We start from the raw sequence: 9,756 nt of genomic DNA, 5'->3' as shown, positions 1-9,756 counted from the left end.
TCATTCAGGAGAGCGATCATGCCAATACTATATAAACCCTCAAGGTAATATTATATAACCTTAGAAATTGCAAAGCATACTATTAATATATTTTAGTATAAAACGTACAAAACATATTATGGTTATTTTACTAATATAATATGTACATATTATGCATATTCATAGAGTCATAGATATAATATATTGTATGTTTAATATATTATAGACTGTTTATCAACCATCTTGCGTGGTGAACATAGAAGAGTTTAATCTGGTATATCACACATAAGGCCTTCCATGAGAGATTACATAAGAGAGCCTCAAGAACGTCATTAGTTATTGTTTCGTCAATATGTGAAAAAACAAAATGAAATTTTTTTCAAATAAGTTTAATTCTTGGTTTGGTAGACCCGCGAAAGGTACTTTATATAAAGAATATTTTATTGCAGTTGCTCAATAAATGAGTTTCCATATTTATGCACAATTTTTTTTATTTGTATTACATATAAATTCGTTACTTAGGACAACACATCTCGATGGAAAACCGTAAATAGCTTATAAGTTTCTAGTTTGTTTATCTGTTTTATTCAATCTGTTTGTCTAACTGTCTTGTTGTGTCAAAAAAAAAAAAAAATGGAAGAATTAATTAACTTTGTGGCTCAGTTTTTCGTCATATTCAAAAATATTTTGACAGCTATAATCATGTTATTTCGGCTGGTCAAACAAGTGATTAAAAACATAGTCTGGTTGGTGAGGGTCGCTTACAGTCGAAGCGGCCAAACCAAAAAGGTAATATTATATAAGCTTAGAAATTGCAAAGCATACTATTAATATATTTTAGGATAAAACGTACAAAATATATTATGGTTATTTTACTAATATATGTACAATAATATGTACATATTATGCATAGAACTATTGAACATAGTTATACAATATATTTAGTGTACCACTACATAATATATACGCTTATATTTTTTTTTTACCTACTCAAATGTCTTAGTTTTAAAAACACATTATATAAGTTTCTGATAATGATAAGTTAATAATGATTAATAAACATAAAAATACATTATATTATAATTACTGTTAATTGTTTCGCGTTAAGTCAAAAATAAATAAATAATATATATTCGTATTTGGTTTACTTAACGTATAGGTATTAGGTACAACATATTGAACTGTTAAATGTAGATATTCTAAGTAATTAATTTGGTTAAAAGTCCATGGTATGGTTAAGTGGAAATAATGCAATTTATTAAGAAGGTTTTGAATTTATATCGTATTATAATATATCATTTTTTATATAATCTATCTAGTGGCGCTGAACTAATTTTTTTTAGCTGAAGCAAGAACAATTACTTATACCCATACCTACCCCCGTTGGATATTGGATATTAGAACTAAGTCGTGGGGGCAACCCCCATCCACTAATTTTTAATGTAAAAAATATTTATCAAGTTGTAATATTTACCGCATTATGTTACATTTTAGCATTATTTAATATTTTAACATATTACAGTTGGGTTCATCTCTTCAAAATAAAAACCAAGTTATTATCATCTAAAATCGAAATTCACAGTCACTGATTTAGTTATTTAAACCTTTAGCTATATAGGTAAATCATAATATAATTTAGTAATAGTTAGAACTATTAATTTTTTTTTCTTACACCCGTGTAAATATATGTAATCGTATATTATTTGGTTAATGGTTTGCATAGTATTTTTTTTTAGTAAACTGTACTTTAGTAATATATATTAAGTAAAAATATTAATAATTGCTTTAGTTTAAATTCCAATATCATTTTCAGCTGATACTTATATCATCCTATACCTACATATAATAGTATAATATAGGTAAATATAGCTATGTAGATGATATTATATATTTATATTTATATTGCAGCTCTTAAAGTAATTTATCTTACTAATAGTAAAACAATGTGTTAAATAAAATTTTACTTAAAACATTGCATTATAAAACTTCATTGTATGTATAAAATATCATAATATAAGTAAAAGTTATAATTCGCCTCGAATAATGTTTTTGAATTATAACAAAATAATGAATATCGTTAATCTTCATTTAAACATCTAATTTCGTCCAAGTTTCAACTTAATAGAATTTAAAGTGTATAAAAAAATCTGTGCTCATATATTTTTTAGATTTTTTGGTAACAGTATTACTCACTTATGAAATATTTCGTTTTAAATTTCCAATCTTTAGCTATAAAAATTGAATATTTTATACATTTTCAACCAAAAAAAGGTTTGCAAATATACACGGTATTGACTAATTAATAAAATTTTATAAAAATTATCGTACATAATGTATCTTCATTATTTAAAAATTCCTATTATAACAACTTATGAAGAACCTTGTATTAATAATTGTTCAAGCTTTTAGACCCGGCAAAAATTGATTGATTTCTTTTTCTAAATTTAAAATGTCTTTAAATAGGTAAAAAAAAAAAGCAGGTAAGTGGATGTCGCTCTGCTGTACAGTAGATTACAAGTGGGTAATTGTATATTGGTTGTATTAGACTTGAATCCAATGATATAATATCATTGTATAAGAAAAACGATTCTGAGCGGAGACGTTTTGTCAGTCTAGATATTTTCTATTTTGTTATTATTTATTTTATCATGTAATTTGAATTAATATTAAAATATTATAATTTTTCATTCGTTTCTATGGTGATAAACAAAGCGTTAGAAATTAAAATTCCATTTTCAGCGTTTTTTCGTAATTTTCCGGTGGTTTTTCCCGTGGCATTAAATAACTGTTGAGAAAATCGAAAAATTACCTCTCTAAAGTACCATCTTGATCCAATTTGCTAAAGGATAAGGTACTATATGTTGAAATCGAAACACTCCTTCTGGAAGAAATTTTGTATACAGGATATAAAAATAAATAAACACCATTGTAAAAATAATAGCTTCCTCGCTCCGCTCAGAATCTAAAAAAGAGTCGAAATATTTTGAACATTTTATCATGTAGGTCTTCCAGTAGTACTATAATAATTTATCATAATTATTTTGTGAAAATTTGAGTATCTATTTAAAGTTAATTTTTGAATTACTACAATATATCAAAAATCGTTTGAGGAGAAATATCCATCGTAAAAAATTGAATTTAAAATGCTTATACGAAATGATTCCAGTGTTGGGAATAGATAACTATTACAAATTAATAGATTATAAAAATACTGATTACAAATTGTTTTTACGGCATTATATTACACTTAAATAATATGATCACATTTTCAAACACAATAAAAAACAAATATTTCCAATTTGAACTAATCGAATAGAATAGGTAATGTGTGTTATAATATTTTTCGCAGTGTCTCGTACATAACGTTTCTTTGAATTGTTTGTAAACCACGTAGGGTCATATATATAATAATTTAAAAATGTGATAATTATTGCTATTGTCAATTTAGATTTAAATCAAGAAAAAAATATCAATTAATATCAAATTATTATACAATTATAAATGTTACTACATGTATAACGAATACTATTAATTTAGAGAAACATATAGTGTCTTATTTTTTTTATTTTTTTTTTGACATTGCTGACTAGCAGATAAAAATATGCAAACACTATTTTAGTCACAGCCAATAAATTGAAGTCCTTGGGTAAATAACTAGGAGGTTATAGTATAATTTTTTTTAAGACTTCAAACTGCATGGTTATTAGCTAGTTTTTACTGTGAACAATATTCCACACCATTTTTTTTAACTTGCTATTCATTATGTCATGCGAGAAATTCAAAAATAAATCATAAAATGAACTTCGTTTTTTTGACACTCCGCAACCCCATTCGGTTTGTGTGGAGACTACTGTTGGTAGATACGCGGTTTTTTATGTGAGGCAAATAGATCGTCACAAAGAACTCCGGGTAGTAACTACCCATCTGGGAGCCTGCTCGACCGCTGCACAATGCGCACATTTCTATATTAGTGACTGCGTCTAATTACCACACTTCACCAGGTCACCATAAAATGAACTCTAATATCAACCACGTTAAATTGTATATTTTATGTTTATATATTTTCCAGTTTAAATTCTTGGCAAATGTATTATAATATGTAACATTTGACGTATTCAGAAAAATTATATACGATATTACAGTCCTTAATACAGCAGGAGTACTGAGTAGTAAAATATATAATGGTATATACAGATTAGTGTAAATTGAATCATTTGTTCATCGTTACCACATCGATAAAATCAAACATTTAAGTAAGTTGATTGTCACATTTAAAAGATAATTTAGGAAGGATTTAATATAGATACTTGTATATTTTAGAAAATTAAGGTTTCAGAAATATAGTAAAAATATATCGGACTACGTTATGTTATTTGGCATTAGCAAGACTTAAACGGTTAACCTAACTATTTATTAATCATAGAAATAATAAGCTAGGTAGGATCATAGTCAAATACAATTTTAATATTCAGAAAACCATGTAGGTAAACATAAGTCATTTCATATTAGAAGTTCAAAAGTAATGAACATATAAAGATTAAAGGCACAATTTTTTTAAGCATTTTAAATTCAAATTTTAACAAAATCCATCATAATCGCTAACATTATCAAATTATTTTGTATTTAAAAATGTATATAACGTTCAATTTTTATAGTCAAGAACTATAAGTTCAAAACAAGATTAAAATATTTAAAAATATAAGTTAGACCTATTTAACTATTGCAAATAATAGGTAACAACTTGGCAACAATGAACATCGGTAAAATGGAAATTTTTACACGACACCAGTTTTGAATTTAATTTATTTAGATGTTTTTATTGTAAATTAAAAAATGATTTGGTAACCCTAATGAGTTAAAATCTTAATCAAGTACTTTAAGTACCTATATTTTATATAGACCTGATATTATAATGTCTAAAATATTTTACATTTTGTAGTCTCCATAGTACCTAACTAATAACTTATAATTATAGCAAAATTACATTAAAAATACAACATCTAGGACGTTAACAAATATAGGTGTGTGATTTTTATTTATTAGATTTACCGAATCCGTTATCAAATGTATTCATTTATTTTTTCAATTATTAAGTTGTGTTTTGTATGTATTATGAATTTTTTCTTTTTTATATTATTGTTGTGTTTTTATAAAAAAAAAAATATATACCTATTTATATTAGCACTATTATTATTGACCTATTATAAAAACGGACTCGACTAAGAAGAATATGAGCTCTAATATTTATAAAAATAACCATAGGTGGTCTTAGGATTTGAATTTTGAAAGGAATTAATTTGTCTCGAATACATTTTAAACATGATATAACGAGACCATATTATGAACCCATGGCTGATGGGCCTTTCGCTGATGAATTATTTAACTAAAAGCTGTTTTTGAATAAATCTGTATCATCAAATCTGTCCTAAATGCTCCTATAATTGTATAATTAATTTTAATTAATGCAATCTAAACTACGACCTGCAGCCACATCTTAATTGGTTGACGGAATATCACTTCACGCTAAGTACTGTATTGGCAGCTATTTTAAGTCGATGAAAAATATTTCAATTAATTGAAAACATTACTTTGCTTTACTTTAAACACTATATATCAATATAAAACTTTAAAAAAGTTAAACGCTTATTGGATACATTCATTAAAAAAAATTACTGTAGAAATATTACAATGTATAAATAAACTAATTATATTCGATTAAACAGTGTATAAGCACAACCGTCGTCAACAATAAATATTAGGTACCTACTAGCCAACACAATATAATATCAATTTTATTTTATAAACGACATAGTGTTAACTGTTTATACGTCATAATAATATTATAATAATAACAATAAAAATTAATAATAGGTACCTATATAACGTCATTGAAGTTACTTCAGGTATCACTTATGTAGGTATATACAATAGTATATTGTGTGGAAAGGGCTGGAAGTGAGCAATTTCATTCGCGGGTGACGTGTGTAGCGAGCCGCATTTCACTAAAGACTGAAATTGCCTTCCCACACGAGCCACACATACTATTTTTTGTCACGTTCATCGATCACGGCAAATCGGCAAAAGAAATGCACCATGCATTATGCAGGGATCTATGCAACAACCAGACTATTCTACGAAAACGATTTCATGAAAGAAAATTGTTTGCTCATCATGCAGGGAGGTTATAACTTATGATATGAATATAAGATGTAACCCACGATGTACGATCTACATCATGCCGTAACCTAAAGTTGTCACAAAATAAAAATAAAATATAAAAGCACAAATCGTTGTAAAATTAATTCATTCATGTGTGCTGGGGGGCCATCACCCCCGCTATTTCAATTAACAGGTACTAATTGTTTCATCACTTGTAAAATAAAAATAGTAAATGTATTGTATTATCAGAGATTTTAAACTTTTTACACAATACAATTGTTTAATGATTATGAATACTAGAATTTATTCATTAATGGTAACACCATGAATTAAATTATTTCTTGGTTATTGGCTATTTTTAACGTTATCACACAGTACACACCACACGCTACAACACACTATGAAGTCATCTCTTATATTTGTATATTTTTACAATATATTTTTATACTTAGGATTACGACGACCCGCCAATTTTGGGGGTACACGTACACCCACCCCTTAAAATAGGTGCGGCGCCACTGGCTCGATACATGTACGTGAATTATTAGATCAATAAATTATAACCCTGTAATCCCTGTATCTATTAAATATTTTTATCCATATCATAAAATAATAATCAGTTGAATAGCACATCACGTTAAATATTATGATTATAATAGTAAGTTAATTTATTTTGTCCAATATTTAATATTTAAAAAATAACTATTACAGAATTAATTGCATTACAAAAATTATTTAAAAGACAAATATGCAATATTATATTATAATTTAGGTATTGAATATTTATTGTCAAAACATAATATTGCCACTAATTTTGTGTTATATATAGGTACTGCTTATACTCAATTTTTACTTATTAGCATCTAGTAAATTTTTTGCAAATTATTGACACTAGTTACTTAGCCATAGGTGAAAATCGAAGTAGGGGACTCCTTGGAGAGACTTAGCTCACCCCCCTCCCAAAAAAAAATATACAGCTTTTTAGTTGTGCGGCTGTGTGGGATCGACGCTCCCGCTTACATAGATGTTAAAAATGTTCACCCCCCCCCCTCCTGAAATTTTAATGGATTTTCGCCTATGAACAAACACGGCTTTAGCATAATATAACTTGATGGACACCCCATAAATGATAAAAATAAATAAATAAAGGAATTAAAAAAAATATCGCTATACGTTCAAAAATATTTGAGTAGGACAGTGGGTTATCCCCTAGACCTTTAGTACCCCTAATCGGGCTACTGCTGTCTGTTTTTTATCTTTATTTGGTTCTTGCTGTTAAAAAAATCCCACCCTGTTCATAAGGATATCATTTGGCCACTGGGGTATGTGTTTTGTTGCCTTCATAGTAAAAACGTTTCTATTCTGATATAATGATATAACAAGCTGTATTGGAATATTAAAATATGATTCATATACGTTTATATCATTCGTATACCTTTCATGTGTTGAGAAATTTACTGCCTATATTACTATAACATTTATAATTTAAATATAATATATAAGTTAAACAAAATTGAAATGAATACCATTCGTATCTCTTTCTAAGCTATTTGGACGGTTAATACTGTTGATACACGGACACAGAACCATGAATGAGTCGAAAATGACGTACGTTTCTCCAGCCCCCCCCCCCCCATATCGAATTTAAAAATTTTTTTTGGTTAAATATTTAGCGTGCAATTGGCGTGAATTTGCGTGACCTATTTCAAAACTCTGCGTTTAAAACTCCAAGTGCCAGAGGCGTTACCATTTTTTAGACATTTCTCTGCCCCCCCCTCCCCCCCAATGACAAAAAAATTGTTCTTCGTATTTTTATCAACGCCAATATTTGGTGTGCGATTGGCGTGAATTTGCGTGACCTATTTCGAAACCGTAAACCCAAAGCCCCAAGTACCGTGGGCTTTGCCCCTTTATTGTAAGTTATAAACTATAAACATATATATGTATTTATTGTTTATATATGTAATAAGTATTTAGTATTATATAATAATAATTATGTTAATAAAACAAAATCATTATTAATTCCAATTTAAATCGTACCTACCTACCAATCACTTTAACTTAAATCTACGGGATAACCTAATCAGATGATTTTCCCGGCCAAAAGTCGAGCATTCAAACCGTGTCTACTCAGCGTCGAAGACTGAATTAAACATTATTTAACCGTTTTAATTCGTATGAATATTGTGTGTAGTAAAACCTTAAATCTCTTATATGTACCGATAAGTATTTGGTGTATTACCAATTTTAGTATCAATAATTATATACCTACATAATGTACTCAATTGTGTATCCATACACTTTTTAAATGTTATTCATTCAAAGAAAATTTGTGATCTGACCGTTATTATATTGCATATAATTAACAAAATTGATCACAAAAATGACAATATTATTCTATGAATGCAAATACATTAGAATTTCTGTTGAAAAATAAAACAAAATATTTATTATATTATTATATCCTTATATATACATGCATTATGCATAATTGTATGTATTAAATATAATATATAATAAATTATTACATAAAATATAGCTTATTTATTTTATATTATATATTATTATACTCATATAATCATAAATAATATGTATATAGCTATATTATTGAGCTATATGCCATATATAAATAAATATATTAATATAGCATTATATAAAATTAAACGTTAATTATTAAATGTAGACTGTAGACTGTAGAGTATATTAATCATTATAAAATTCAGTATATCATAGCATTTAGCATTTATGGTCAGTTTAATATAATATTATCTTTTCTTTATTATTATTATGTATGTTTGAATAAATTAATTGAAATCATACTACAGAATTGTGTTTATGTTAAGCAATATATGTTAGTACCTATACTTATTAACTTAGGTTATAATATGCAAAAAAAATAGCCATGTATACCATTAATTTAATTTAATTATTTTAATGGTGACACAATTTGTGTGGTTAATTCAATATTGAATGATAGACTACTCATAGTAGCTAAATTACCTGTTACAACAGTAACATTGATATATATATATCAATAAGAAACATATATATAGTATGTGTAGCAGTACAGGCAGACTGTTGTCTGATACTAACGTTGTCGATGAACAGTTATGTACCTGGGTACCTATATAGTATACAATATATTATATTACATATTAGAGTATATAAGCTACTCATGGTGTAACAGAGTGACTATTTAATTACCTCTTCTAATATATTATACATAGTATTGTTGTTTACTATCTGTAGGAGTATTCAGACGTCGTCGATCAACGTCTCTGTAAGAACCGTCATCGACTTGAGCTTAAATATATTATGAATAAAGTTTTGTTTGGCTACCAAAGACAAAGCAATATGTACAATAATAAAATGCAATATTTATTGAATAATAATATTAATAATAATAATAAAATAAACATTACATCAGTATTATTATATAGGTACCTACATTAATAAATCCATGTTGTAACAAAAAAAGAATTTTATATATAAAGACTTTAAGCACATCTTCGTTAGCTCAATGTCTCGTTTTATTATTTATTGTATTAATGAATACTTTTTCCACACTTAACAAAAGATTTGAACTACATTTTTTGAACTGATTATACAATGTTATGG

This window comes from Acyrthosiphon pisum, chromosome X, assembly GCF_005508785.2.
Source record: "Acyrthosiphon pisum isolate AL4f chromosome X, pea_aphid_22Mar2018_4r6ur, whole genome shotgun sequence".
NCBI lineage: Eukaryota > Metazoa > Arthropoda > Insecta > Hemiptera > Aphididae > Acyrthosiphon > Acyrthosiphon pisum.
This window is presented reverse-complemented; position numbering follows the sequence as displayed.